The 13,766-nt window shown below is 34.0% G+C and overlaps 1 long non-coding RNA gene across 1 annotated transcript in view; it reads left to right on the forward strand.

The window, feature by feature from the left end:
• Positions 1 to 7,970: 7,970 nt before the first annotated feature.
• Positions 7,971 to 13,766, forward strand: part of LOC114354151 (uncharacterized) — a 14,931-nt gene continuing 9,135 nt past the window's right edge. The window contains exon 1 of the long non-coding RNA XR_003655989.1: positions 7,971 to 8,093. This is a non-coding gene — a long non-coding RNA (uncharacterized LOC114354151). The remainder of the gene's footprint in view (positions 8,094 to 13,766) is intronic.

The following is a 13,766-nucleotide window of genomic DNA, read 5'->3' on the forward strand; positions in this document are numbered from 1 at the left end:
TAGCTGGGCAGCGTCTTTCCGTTCTATACATGGCCAGAACGCACCCATAGGAAACTGCTCGTGTATATTTCGGAGTGCCTGTTTGTAAATCTGTAACTCCAAACTATACACGAATTTTGCGTACTGATCGTGTATAGTTTGGAGGAGCTTAGTAAAAAAAGTCATCTCCAAACTATACTCGATTAGTTTCTACTACACCACTTACACTTGACTAGAGTGTGTTTAGTTGATATTGATTTAGTAAAATTCAGTAAAATATGGAACTATATTTAAAATTACATTTATTTGATATTATTACATAAAATATTATTATTTTACTGAATCTATAATAAATCTAGATTTTTAAAACTATTGTAAGTGGTTTTTGAAATTAAATTGATTAGGTAGATTTCAAATTAAATAACAATTTAATTAATATGAGAGAGAGTGAGAGAAGAAAGTTCAACGCGCATTAAATACAATATTATGCGAGACTTTAAATGCTAGGTTTGTATTGTCGGCCGTTTGGTGTAGTGGTTCGAAGTGGTAGCGGGTTCGATTCCCGCACAGTACAAACATTTGTGTGCATGAACATATTTGTTTGTATTGGACTGGGTGTTTTCTATGTATGATAAGTATGTATTTACAAAAAAAAGTATTTAATTATGTTTATATCCGTTGTCTAGTACCCATAGTACAAGCTTTGCTTAGTTTGGGACTAGAAGCGCAGTGTAAAATGTCTAAGGATATTTATTTATTATTTATTTTATTTATTAACTTTTATCTCAAGAACAAAATCATTTTGACATATTTCCATACCTACAATTGGTGAAATATCAGCCCCAAAACAAATATCTTTTCTATGGCAGAATAAGAAACACCAAAAAATCCTTTATCAAAACAATGACACGTGTCGTAAGATGATTCAATGTTTAAAGTAGACACGCAGATATGAATTAATCTATCTATATAAATAAAAATGAATTGATGTTCGTTAGTCTGATTAAAACTCGAGAACGGCTGGGCTGATTGAGCTGATTTTGATTTTAAAATGTTTGTCGTAGTCCAGGGTAGGTCTAAACGGTGAGCAAATACGCGCGCGATATTGTTTTTCTGTAACAGACAAAATTCCACGCGAGCGAAGCCGTGGGCGGAAAGCTAGTATGTAATAGAAAGAGAGGTCAATAAGTCAAAATAACTAGCATGCAACTACTCGCGTATAAATTGTAATCACGCACTTATTACAATACATACATGATTAGTCCGTATGCGTACTGGCGATGTATATTTTGGAGGAAGATAATTGACCTAAGTCACTACAAAGTATACGCGAGCAGTACGCAGCGTATGCGTACTGGTCGTGTATAGTTTGGAGGAGCTTAGTAAAAAAAGTCATATCCAAACTATACTCGATTAGTTTCACACCCTTGCGTTCTGGCTATGTATAGAATGGAAAGACGCAGCTGGGCACCGTTAATCAAATAGTTAACTTCGTTAATCGTTAAACCGTTAATAAAAAAAATAACTTCGTTAAACGTTAAAACGTTAACACATGATAATAAAACGAAAAAATAATTGTATGCAAGGTTCAAATAGCTTCGAAAGTTTGTATCGCGCATGGAATTTATTCCTCTTTTATGTTTGCGCTACAAGCTTTCGAAATTATTTGCACCTTGCATAAGTACAATTATTTTTTTCGTTTTAGTACAACTGCATTTCAGAATAAAAGCTTGTTTTTAAAAAAGTTTTTCAATTATTATTTTTTATTTTACACTTTTTAGTAGTATCTTTTTAGTAGCACCAAAGTGCTCGAAAAGACAAATCCAGCAAACCCAAACTCGATAAGTTTCCACCGTTTCGTTTAGGAATTCCTATGGCCACCTCCTGACTCCATGATCAGGACCCTGGACATCATCTAGTACTAAAGTGCTCGAAAAGATAAATCCAACGAACCCAAATTCGATGCGATGGCGCCGTTTCATTTAGGAGTTCCTATGGCCACCTCATGACTCCATCATCAGACCAGCTCAATGGTACCATAACATTGCATTGTCATTGTACTTACATAAGTATACCAAATTTTAGCTCAATCGGTTGAGGAAAACTGGTCTTAAATTCAGTTGCAAGAGTTGTCCCACACATACTAACAAGTGTCGTTAGTGATCTGGTAACAAAAACTGTTCTTTTGGGTTCTGGAAGTTCTGGAAGCCCGAACGTACTTGTCAGAACGCGTTTTTCTAGCGTTTTTCAGAGTGCCTGCTGTATCTTTTTGGTAAATAGTACGTACTGGATTAACGATTAACGGACTTAGGATAATTTAACGGAAGTTAACGAATCCTTTAACATTTTTTAAAGTTAACTTAAAAGTTAATCTGTTAATAGAAATGTTAACTTCGTTAATTAACGATTAACGGATTAACGAGTTAATGCCCAGCTATGCTGTTATGTTGTTACCATAGGGGTCACTTAAAAATTAGGGATTGATGGTTAAAACGGGCATAAGACCTTGGAAAGACCCTGTCATTAACCGTCCATTATGTTGTCTTCAAATGTCAAACCAATAAAATAGTCAATTCATCATTATTTGATGTTTTGTCTAGTACTTTACAAAATAACGTACAATTATGAATGATTGGAAGCAATTGAAATGTCCAAAGGCTGAGGCATATAATTTAAAAGCACTTAGTAAATATGACGATGAATTTAACTGTTTTTGCTTTGTTATGGTTTCCTCCATTTCCTCCATGGATTTCCACAGACCGGTCTTGCGCTGCCCGCATCCAGCTGCTTTCAGCGATCTTCACTGGATCGTCGGTCCACCATGTAGAAAGGCTGCTCACACCGTATCTTACGGCCCGTAGTCGCCACACGAGAACATTTCTGGCTTAACGGTCATTAGTTATGCGAGTTACGGCGGTAGTAATAGTTACAAAAAGTAACAGTTAAAGTGCCCATTTATTTACAGGTATGGTTTGTTAAATCAGCAGAAGCAGAGTTAATTTATTTACTAAGGCTGTCATTTGTGACAGCTTTAAATAAAGTTAATTAAATGTAAACTAAGTAGTTAATGGAATCGTCTAGACGCCTTGATAAGTTAAAGGACAATGTTCGTTCTCCATACATTGTTCGCCTAAAGAACCAACAATTTTGACATATTACTACCCGAAAGCGAAATAATACGATTCTGTGTGTAAGAACAATGATTCCTGATGGACACTTGCCATAAAATTAATGATTAAGAATATTAAATCACAGCGATTTTATAATATGTCGTTTATGACAACATGGCGTCTAATGTATTGTGTGAATGTATGAACACCGATTCGCGAAAAATGTTTTGTATTGTCGTCACGCCGAGTCGCAGCCAAATAGTATAAAATAATAGAACAAGTTTTAGAAATACAACTCGGCATTGGATTCAACATCGGATTCTGACACTTTTACAGTTATGATACCATGAATATCAGTTTATGGTCCTAATTATTTTTATTTTATTTACGACCTTCGACCAGTTGGACACTTTAGATATCTTCTTGTAATAGTGTCAAACTGTCAATATCTTTTTAGCTTTTAACGCAAATCTAGTCTTCAAAGCAGTTTAATCGATTTATTTTATTTTCAAAATCGATATTTTATTGTCTATGATGGCCGCAGGAACATCACTATACATGGACTCCCAGCAATAAAGTACGGTAATGCCTCGTACAGATTTTATCGGCAAAAATTATGGAACTTGATAGGTTTTAGACCATGCCACGCACCAAAACGTCCGGAAGTTGTAATAGTATTATAGAATAAACGTTAAAAGACTTATTAATTTAATTTTTCAATGCTTAAGTGTCCATTAGAATGAAAGGGTGCTTAATGTATTAAAAAAAATAGAAAATAATTATGATGGGTTAATGTTTTTGGGCGGTTTTTTAGGCGGTTTCTGACAATGTCCTTTAACTGCACTACCGGGGGGCGTGTTATCAATGACAGTGCAACTCGTAAACAATATAGGTACATGCTGATATTCGAGACCTTTCAAGTGTATTTATTATTTCTATGACTGAAGGCCTATTTCTCTACAATTTAATCAAAATTTCAAAAACCATATAATTATTATTTTGACGGTCATAAGTGCCAAAATATTTGTCAAATATGATTCAAATAAATATAACTCTTTTATAATGCGAAAGGGACTGGAATTCGCTGCCTGCTGCTGTCTTTCCTGAACACTAATCCGGGCCTTTTCAAGGCGAGATTGAATAGGCACTTACAGGGCAGATATGTACCATCCTAGATTGCATCTCAATTAACACGGTGCGATTGCGATCAAATACCTGCCTTGTATTACAGAAACAAAAAATTAGGTTTTGAATTGTCAATCTTCATACCTACGTTAAAGTATCTCTTGTGTCGTTTGTGTGTCCACACCAAATATTCCAGATACTGCGTATCACGTATAGTTTTTTTTATCTCACGGTCATAGTCAATGACGAAGCCCACCATCACAGTAAAATAGAAAAGTAAACCAGCTTCATTTTTACCGTGCGCCTACGCATCATAAATACGAATTTTCAAGCTCCTGCTGCATATAGTGCCACCTACTTTCCTTGCTGTAGGATTTTTGACACTTTTATTTTTATTATTTGCTATTTTTTGCCGCAATTTTCTTTTAATTGATTTTTTTAAGGTTTTTTTCTGTATTTTCAAATGTATGCTTTGGACGGTAAAATCAAAAATATTTTGAAGACATAAATAATATTTATTTTCCCTTTTACTGTGACAACATAGTTCGCAGCAGGAATACCTCAACTCGATATAGTGCGACCTTGCAAAGTATTATTGCTAATAATACTCGATAAAAATTAATAAACAAAACTATAATTACAAAATCAAATTATTACACTTTTGGGGACCAGTACTGAAGTCATTGTTAAACCATTTTTTTCGTATTTTAATTTGCAATAACAACTAGAGCTGTCTATTATTTTTTTTTACAAAGTACTAACAAAATAAATGTAGTTTTTATTTCGTTTTTTCTTTCTTTCTTTTTCTTATGTTTAAATTACTTTTTTTTGTTAAAAAACTTGAAAACTATACAGAACCATTATAGTATTTCGATACTACACACATGTTTGGTGCTAAGCCCTTCACTGACTACGCAGTTATAGGGAAGGACAAGTTGTGCGCAGTAGTAGATAATTATCGCCCAAAGGTACGATAATTCACAGGTGTTTTATCTCATTGATTACCGGGTTTATTTATAGATCAGAACATCTATACAACTATACTATTCTTTACATGCTTATCATATTATACATCATAAAAAAAACAATTTATTTTTGCTAGTAGCCTTTTAAAAAGTACTTTTATACGTCCCTGTGTGAACCCTATCACTGCTTCGGGGCAATAAATGGGCCAATAAGGGCACAAATAAAATTAAGGTTTACAAAACGCATAAATCCACATGTAAACTCTACCAATCAAATATTGGGCTAAGCAAAAAAAAAACCTTATGAATGTAAATTAATAGGAAGTATAGTTTTCTAGGAATATTGTAATGTCATTAAAAATGGAAAAATACCGCTAATTAGGTGATTTGATTAATACACCAATGATAAAAAAAAATCCGATTCATAATGAACATCATTGTTTCAGTGCGTTATCATTGTAAAACAATGTTTATTTACATTATACATAAACTATAATGATAAAAAACTTAATTATAGTTGTTACAAGTTCTGACTTATTTAGTAATTCAAAATTATTACGTCACATTCAAGAATAAAATATGTGTTTTGAAAATTAAAATGTTTATTTTTTTATTCAATTTAGACCAATATTTGGCACTTAATTATTTTTTTATACATCCTTGAGTGTCGTTTGATGTTTCATAACACAAAATTACAAACCATAATATATTATCTCAATCTTTTCTAAATATTATAAGCAACAAGAACTCTTTTAAAAACCAAGAATTGTTATATTTCTTTCCACGGAAGTTTCTTCTCTTTCACGGACATCGTAAACTAAAACAACCGAATGTTTTTATACATCGAAAATCGTTTTCCAACCGTACCCTCTTCTATTGTCACGCTTGTGTAGTATTGTTTCAATATTTTCGTTAGTTAATTGCGACTTACCTATTTTGAAGGTCAATTTTGTTATACAACATTGTCTTTTTCTTTACTAGATTTGTATTTTTTTTTTTCTTTTGTTTTTTTTCAGTATTTCGTAGTGTACAAATTACTAATATTCCTGTTAACCCCTCCAGTTAAGCTAATTTTTAATTATATGCTTGTGTTAGTAGTGAGTGGATCCACCAAAATACTTCAAACCATCCAGTCTGATACCGACACCGTTAAGTTGGACTATTGGTCGCCTCGATTTACTTACGGGACTATTCCCACCTCTCGTTCCACTACTGCAACTCCTGTGTAGCCAGGATCTACAGCTTGACCGCCAATAAAACCCCAACCAGTGAAGGTCAAGTTTGTCCTGCCTCGATTTACTTATCATTATGCTTTTTTTTTTAAGTTGGCCGATAGTTGTGCCCGATTTTAAATTGTATGAAGAATCGGCCAAATCAAATCGGTGTAATGTGCGCACTTCCATACATGCCCATACTGATCAACTGCCCGACTAAACTATCGGCCGACGAAAAATCGATGGTCTGCGCCTAGGCTAAGTCTATCCTTGTTTTTAGTAGGAAGAGGGGCTTACTCATATATCCAGCGGTGGACTCCTAATAGATACATGGTCATAACTCATTTGGTTGCAACAAACAGGTAGAAATGTAGAAAGCAGGAAAACCAGAGTTTACCGGCCAAAACCGGTAACGTGATAGACGGGAAACGAAAGTACCTGTAGCTTGTGATTAATGTGTTACCAAAATATTTTGACTACGTCCGACTGTCCTAAATGTATTTTAAAAGTTTTAAAACATACTTGAATTTCAACGCCATTATTACCAAAATTATTCAGTGATGTATCTTATAATAAACAATTTGAAATATGTACAGATTTCAAAATGTTAATTTTTTTGGTACTACCCCAATCGCCTACACGGCTACGCAGCTATATGAATTCTGATTAGATTTAGCATATAGTTTGGACCTTGGAGAACGATATTCTTTGAACAGATCTTTTCAGGGCACACTAATGCCAATGAATAAAATATTTCTGGCAATAAGTAAAATATTTCTGTCAATAAATAAAATATTATTTCAGAATAGTAGATGTGTTCTGTGTTATCCCAAATCTACACGGATAGTTTTTCCTACTATACCTACTACGCGTAATGTATAATATTAATTATTAAAATACAGGCAGCCGGCATGTGGGCCAAACCGCGCGCGTGCCGAAATATGCATCACAGGCAAAAGGCACTACAATAAAGAATTTAAACCAGTGTTGACTGATGCAGTTGTATGCAAGTTCTATGTACCTAGTACCTACCATGTTTTAGTGCCAATAAAAGTAACTCGGCGAGCACATAAACCCGCACTGGATAACCTGTTAGTGTTCATAAAGATAGATAATGATGACGGCACATACATAGAAGCGTGCGGAAAATCCGATCGGAAGTGTACCTACTCATAAACTGTTCATAAATCAAGAACACGCAGAAGTCTCGCCAGAAGAAGAAGTAAATTAAAAAAGAAACTGTTTAATTAGATATAAATTAACGAGGTTTGGTTGCCACATAATTTTTTTTTTTTCAAATAGGTATGTCTAATATTTGCAACCTCCGCCCACCAAAAGTAGGTAAAGAAGATTGCGTTTCAAAATTAAAATATGTTTACACTAGCGTTTTAAAAAGTGGTTAATAAGTCCTCCAATATTTTACAAACGAAAATCTAAATTAAAAATCACTAATTATTTGCCAGAGCACGTGCTTAAAGAAGTGCAACAAACTCGTTGCCGGCAGACCTACCGCATTACCGGTATTGTATAACGTTACCTACATTTGTTGTCGGTCCGTAAACATCAGTTGGCCGCCGGCTGCCGTAGAGAGAGCACGTCTCGTCGCCGCGAGTTCGTACTTCGGAACGTTGAAGTGACCGTATAAAAAAACCTTTTCTGTGAATTTTCTTAGTGCTTCTGTACCGGAAAATTTTACACAGGTACCTACATTTTTTCTTTTTTTTAGTGATTTTCTTTTTTTTTATTTTGTCATGTAATACAGGTTTAAATGTTTAATAATTTTAATTCAGTTGTGATTTCTACATCGTGATTCGGTGCGTGTTAAATCAATTTAATTAATTGGTCATTTATGATAATATTATGTCGACTTTAATATTAATCATTTAATTATAAATGGTAATAAAATAGAAAATGCAGTAAATATTTTCGCCTATAGGTACCGATAATTACGAGTAAATCATAACTAATTTAATGACAGGACAGAAATATGCAAATAAAAAAACATGATAAATTGTGGCGTGAATATTTAAAAGTACAACTTTTTGAACAAATTATAGTATAATTTATTCTATGATAGTGTCGTGAATAAGTTATTTTATTGTATATTAATTAATTAAATTGTCATCTGCATTTAAAGAAGATAATAATGTAAACAGTAAGTTGTTCTTAATTAGTTTTATTGATTTAATATAACATTTTGATTAATCGGCTTCTAAATTCATATTTTAATGCAAAAAATTCCAGTCAAAATTTTAAATTTTACTGAAACACTAAGAGAAAATTACCAAAACTCTATTAAAACACATCTTTCAAGAAAATAATTATTAAAGTTCCGATTATTCTGGGCCTCAGTCAGGGTCAGACGGGCTTAATTGGTTTAAAATTATTATGTCTGGCTTGTCTTATAAAAATACTTTAGAAACAGCGACTAGTCATTTCATATTATTTAGTAGGTACAAGTAAGAAAAAAGTTTTTAGAAGAAACGTTCTTTAGACTTCTTAAAAAGTGTTCTTTAAAACTTCTTTTTATTTTTTTATTAAATGTGAAAGTTATGATGGATGAATGTTTGTGACACTTTTATGAAATAACTTCGCAACGGATTTTAATGAAACTTTACAGTAATGTTTAATTTATTCCCAACTATAATTTATCATGATTTGCGATAAGCAAAATTTCGCGCGAGCGAAGCCATAGGCAAAAGATGTTAATGTAGTCCATCCAACTCCGAATCTTATCACTTATCATATCAGTGGTGTTACACAAACTTGAATCAACTTGCGCTAACTAAATGGTGCGTGTAATTATGTCATGATTAATTCGATTTATAATACGCTAGCTCAAGCCCGCGGCTTTGCCCGCGTTTCGGTCCGTCGCGTGAATAAAGACCGGGATAAAAACTATCCTTTTATCCCTGGGTCTCTCAAACTAATCGATTCTAGCTCCCACTGCTTTTTGGTGAATGAAATAAAAATACGACATTACCTACATTTTCTTTTTGTTCGATGCATGAGACGGAGAATTTACGGACCAAATGCTACGCAGAACACAAATTCATGCTGTCATCAAATCAAATTGAGGCCTTAATTCCGCTTGCAAAAAACATGCAAAGAAATACATTTATATTCAGTCGTATGGGCAAAACTGGCAAGTCATGCCGCTTAGTGAAAAGTTTTATCTTGGCAATGACACGTGTATTACGAATATTACGATATATTGTGCAATATACCACTTGATATTCCGGAGTGATAACATCGAGATCATCATCATCACTACCCTCTAATGTAGAAGCACAGCACGACCCTCTAGCACCAGGATCATTAGTATAATCCATCATCATCTGCTAGTATGCGCGCCGTGATATACCTACTTTATCGACGTCAAAATGTATGGGCAAAATCGATAAATAGAATAGAACCACTCTGCTGAAACCACAGTTAATTTGTCTTTTTACATCCATCGGGAATTCGGGATAATTTTTTTTAAGTTTCCGATTCTACCATTCATTAAAAATTGTAATGTTTCTTTTTAAAAATCTGATATACCGTACTAGAGTCCTGTTTATAACGGTTCATGATTTGAATTTAATGTCTGCTGTTGGGTAGATCCGCCGATTTGATTCCGCGAGATTTATTTTACGTTTTTTGAAAAACTTTACAGGAATGCGTGCAAACTAGCTTAAACTGAAAGGTTAAGCAATGAGCTTTTTAGATCAGTGTGAGGCCCTTAGATTCAATCGTTATTTTAGAAGTAACAAGCGTCCAAATATTTTTTCACAAAATGGTAATGACGTTTTCCCAATGGTAATGATTTTATTAAAATGGTAATGATCTTATGTTAATGGTGATGACGAAATATAATTTTATAGTAATACATTAAATTAAAATAACTTGAAAACTAAAATTTAGATATAATTGTTCAGCTAAACACCAATTTTATCTATGTTATTTTCCTAGCTAAGCACGTACCTATTAAAGAATGGGTTGGAAATAAAAGTAAATGTATTCAATAATTTAATGAATTTATTGAATTTGGAACAATACGGACATTAGTTAAAATTTTTTTACGTTCCTAATATTATTCAGAATCAGAAAAAATCGCACAAAATGGGAATGACGCGAGCCGATGACAAACTGCGAGTGTCTCTCGTTTTCGGAGTTTAAAAAGTCTCGGAGCTGCGTAAATTTTACGTGCATTCTGTTCTGTTACGAGCAACGAATTGAAGAGTGGGACGCGCGGACACAAGCGGGGATAAGTCGCGTCGCAGCCGCATTAAAGAACCTTTGATGCTGCCGCGATGGCTATGACGATTTCTCGTGACAATATTTCAATTCATGATTCCATTTTATTGGCTAATACGATTTCAATATAATTTTGTTATTTTGTCACGGTAAATATGTACATTTTAAATTTATAATCAAAATCTGGTCTGTGTATAGGTAAAGTAAAAAAAATTAAAAGACAACGGCAAAGGTCAGTACTTTTACTGTGATGGTAATGACGTTTAGTGCGTGTTTTCTTGATTATCGAAATAACTTGAAGTATTTAATCAATATGGATCATGGCACCTTATGTGGAAACTTGTACGAATCGTTATTCAGAAGTTTAATTTACCAGAACTACAACAGTTTTTTTTTAATCGATCGGAACATAAGTTTTTTACTGTTTCGCGGATTTACCCTGTTACATTTTAATTCGAAGGTCGATTAATTATGTATTTCAATCTTATTATCATGTTTATTTAAATGAACGGCGACGTTGTGTTACGTTTTTATAAAATATCTGTTTTTCATCATCATCATTTCAGCCACAGGACGTCCACTGCTGAACATAGGCCTCCCCAAGGGGTGGATTTTGAACACAAATTAATGGTACTCGTAACAATCATAGGCCTTTCAGAGTTTGTCATGACATAAAATTCAAATCAATATCGTTATTAAGGCAAATAATTATATGAATCACAAACTTCAATATTGTAACTTTGAGGATTATAATTATGATTGTAGTTACATACTCGTACATATTGTACGTACGTACTTTTTATTATATCAATGTGTTTTCTACGTATTGTGTGGGTTGTAACAACCGAAGTAACTAGTCATAACTCAAATGTCAGACGTAATTTATCGTAATTAACAAGTTTTCGGTAGGCGGTCGTCAAATACAGAACTTTTTCATTTCGTAGTTACCTTCATTATTATTCAACTAGCTTTCCGGCCGCGGCTTCGCCCGCGTGGAATTTTGTCTGTCACAGAAAAACTTTATCGCGCGCGTCCCTGTTTCAAAAACCGGGATAAAAACTATCCTATGTTCTTTCCCGGGACTCAAACTATCTCTATGCCAAATTTCATCAAAATCGGTTGCGAGGTTTAAGCGGGAAAGCGTAACAGACAGACAGACAGACAGAGTTACTTTCGCATTTATAATATTAGTTGGGATTGGGATTCTGAGTCACATAATCGATTCTAAAAATTGTTTCGATATGGACGGTCGCCTAGCTTCGTGGTCGTTGGATTGAAACTTTAGCTGGTTACAGATTCTAATACCAGTGGAAACAAATGATGAGCAAAAGCAGTTATGCTAGGAAAGAGCAAACTAAAAACATTTTATTAAGCGTTATGTAATCCTTAAGCTACGAAGTTGTATTAATAACTTATTTATTTCTTGCAACATTGTGAAATTACTACATTTTTAAAGTGTAACAATATTTTGAAACTTAATAATTTTCCGTGACTAGCAAAGTACGAGTAGTTACAACGTAATGTAAGAAAGTTAAACAACGTACATACCTTCAAGGACCTACATTTGCCTGATAATGTTGATAACTGCAGTGACAATGCAGCAACTGATAGCAAGTCAATTGATGAGCATCTTGAATCAAATCAAATCAAACTTCTTTGTATGCGTAATTTCACTTATTGAATATGAAAACCTTTTATATGTTCGCAAAAATATAGAGCAATTTACTAGATAGAGTGATTTACACAAGTTAAATACAAGAAACAAAAATAAACTTGCCGTTCCAAATTTCAGACTGCACAAGATTGGTAATTGCCCATTCATAAATTTAAAGCACATATCAAAAGCACCTTAATGAAAAAGGGCTACTATAAAGTTAATGATTATACATATAAAAGATAAAAATGTTTGGAATGTTTAACTACCCTAGCTCGCATAAATACTTATGACTATAATTTGTATATTTTAAAGACTGTGACAGGAAGCTGACAATAGTGACTGAGTTTCTTGCGCTGCTTAGGTCTATGTCAGCGACCTTAGTTCTTTCACAGATCTCCTCATTTCTGATTCGATCTCGTAAAGAAACCAATAGCAGCATTTGCCATAGCAGAACCTATTATTACCATAAGCCTAGGCGCAGACCACCGACTTTTAGTTGGCCGATAGTTGCGCCCGATTCTAATTTGTATGAAGAATTTGCCGATACCAAATCGGTGTAATGTGATCACTTTTTTTTAATCCACAACGAGGAAGCTCTTGGCCAGTATCTCACCTGATGGTAAATGATGATCAGGCCGAAGGTGGAAACGAGCTTCACCCGGAATCCTCAACCACGGAGAAACTGGCTATCTTACCTCCATCTACCAAAAAACAATGCTGATAATACTGTATTATGGCGACGTTCTATGGTTTGATCATGGTAACTATAATTTTAAATTGCCCACATGATTTTTGAGACAAATATTTAGTAAATTCTGTAAAAACCGAAATAATTTACCTAACTCTATTACTCGAGTTACCACTTACGACTACTACAAGTTTGACTATCTCACATATTTATTTTTAAAACTTAGTCCAAATCGCTATGACTAATGATATTTTTCCAGGCAACTCTAGTTCCTGGCACTCCGCCATCTTGCCTCGGGATTTCCTGAGAGCGTCTGAGATTCTGAGTTGCCAAATAGTACAAGCAATAACTGTTTACTGTGTTGTAAACTAATGATTGTGCTGTTTGAAGTCGGATGTTCCCAGGATAATGACGCTTGCTCTCAGTTTTAAGTTTTGTGAAGTATTCCGTCAAATTGACTTCACTTCTGAAAAATCATGGGATTGCTTCTTGCATTATTTTGGACGTTGCACTCATCCCATAACCAAAGCAATGAGGTCGGTAGATCATTTCCCATTGGTGCTGAAGTAGCAGCTCTTACTATTTTAATATTGACAGCCTCTTTTCAACCGACTTCAAAAAAGGAGGAGGTTCTCAATTCGACCCGTATGTTTTTTTTTCTATGTTTGTTACGCGATAACTCCGCCAATTATGAACCGATTTGAACAAATCTTTTTTCGGCGTATAGGTAATACCTCAAGGGTGGTCCCATTTAAATTTAATAATAGAAAAAACAACCCCCAAGGGTGG

Source organism: Ostrinia furnacalis, unplaced genomic scaffold (assembly GCF_004193835.3).
Source record: "Ostrinia furnacalis isolate ACB-3 unplaced genomic scaffold, ASM419383v2 OfSCF1926, whole genome shotgun sequence".
In the NCBI taxonomy this organism is placed as follows: Eukaryota; Metazoa; Arthropoda; class Insecta; order Lepidoptera; family Crambidae; genus Ostrinia; species Ostrinia furnacalis.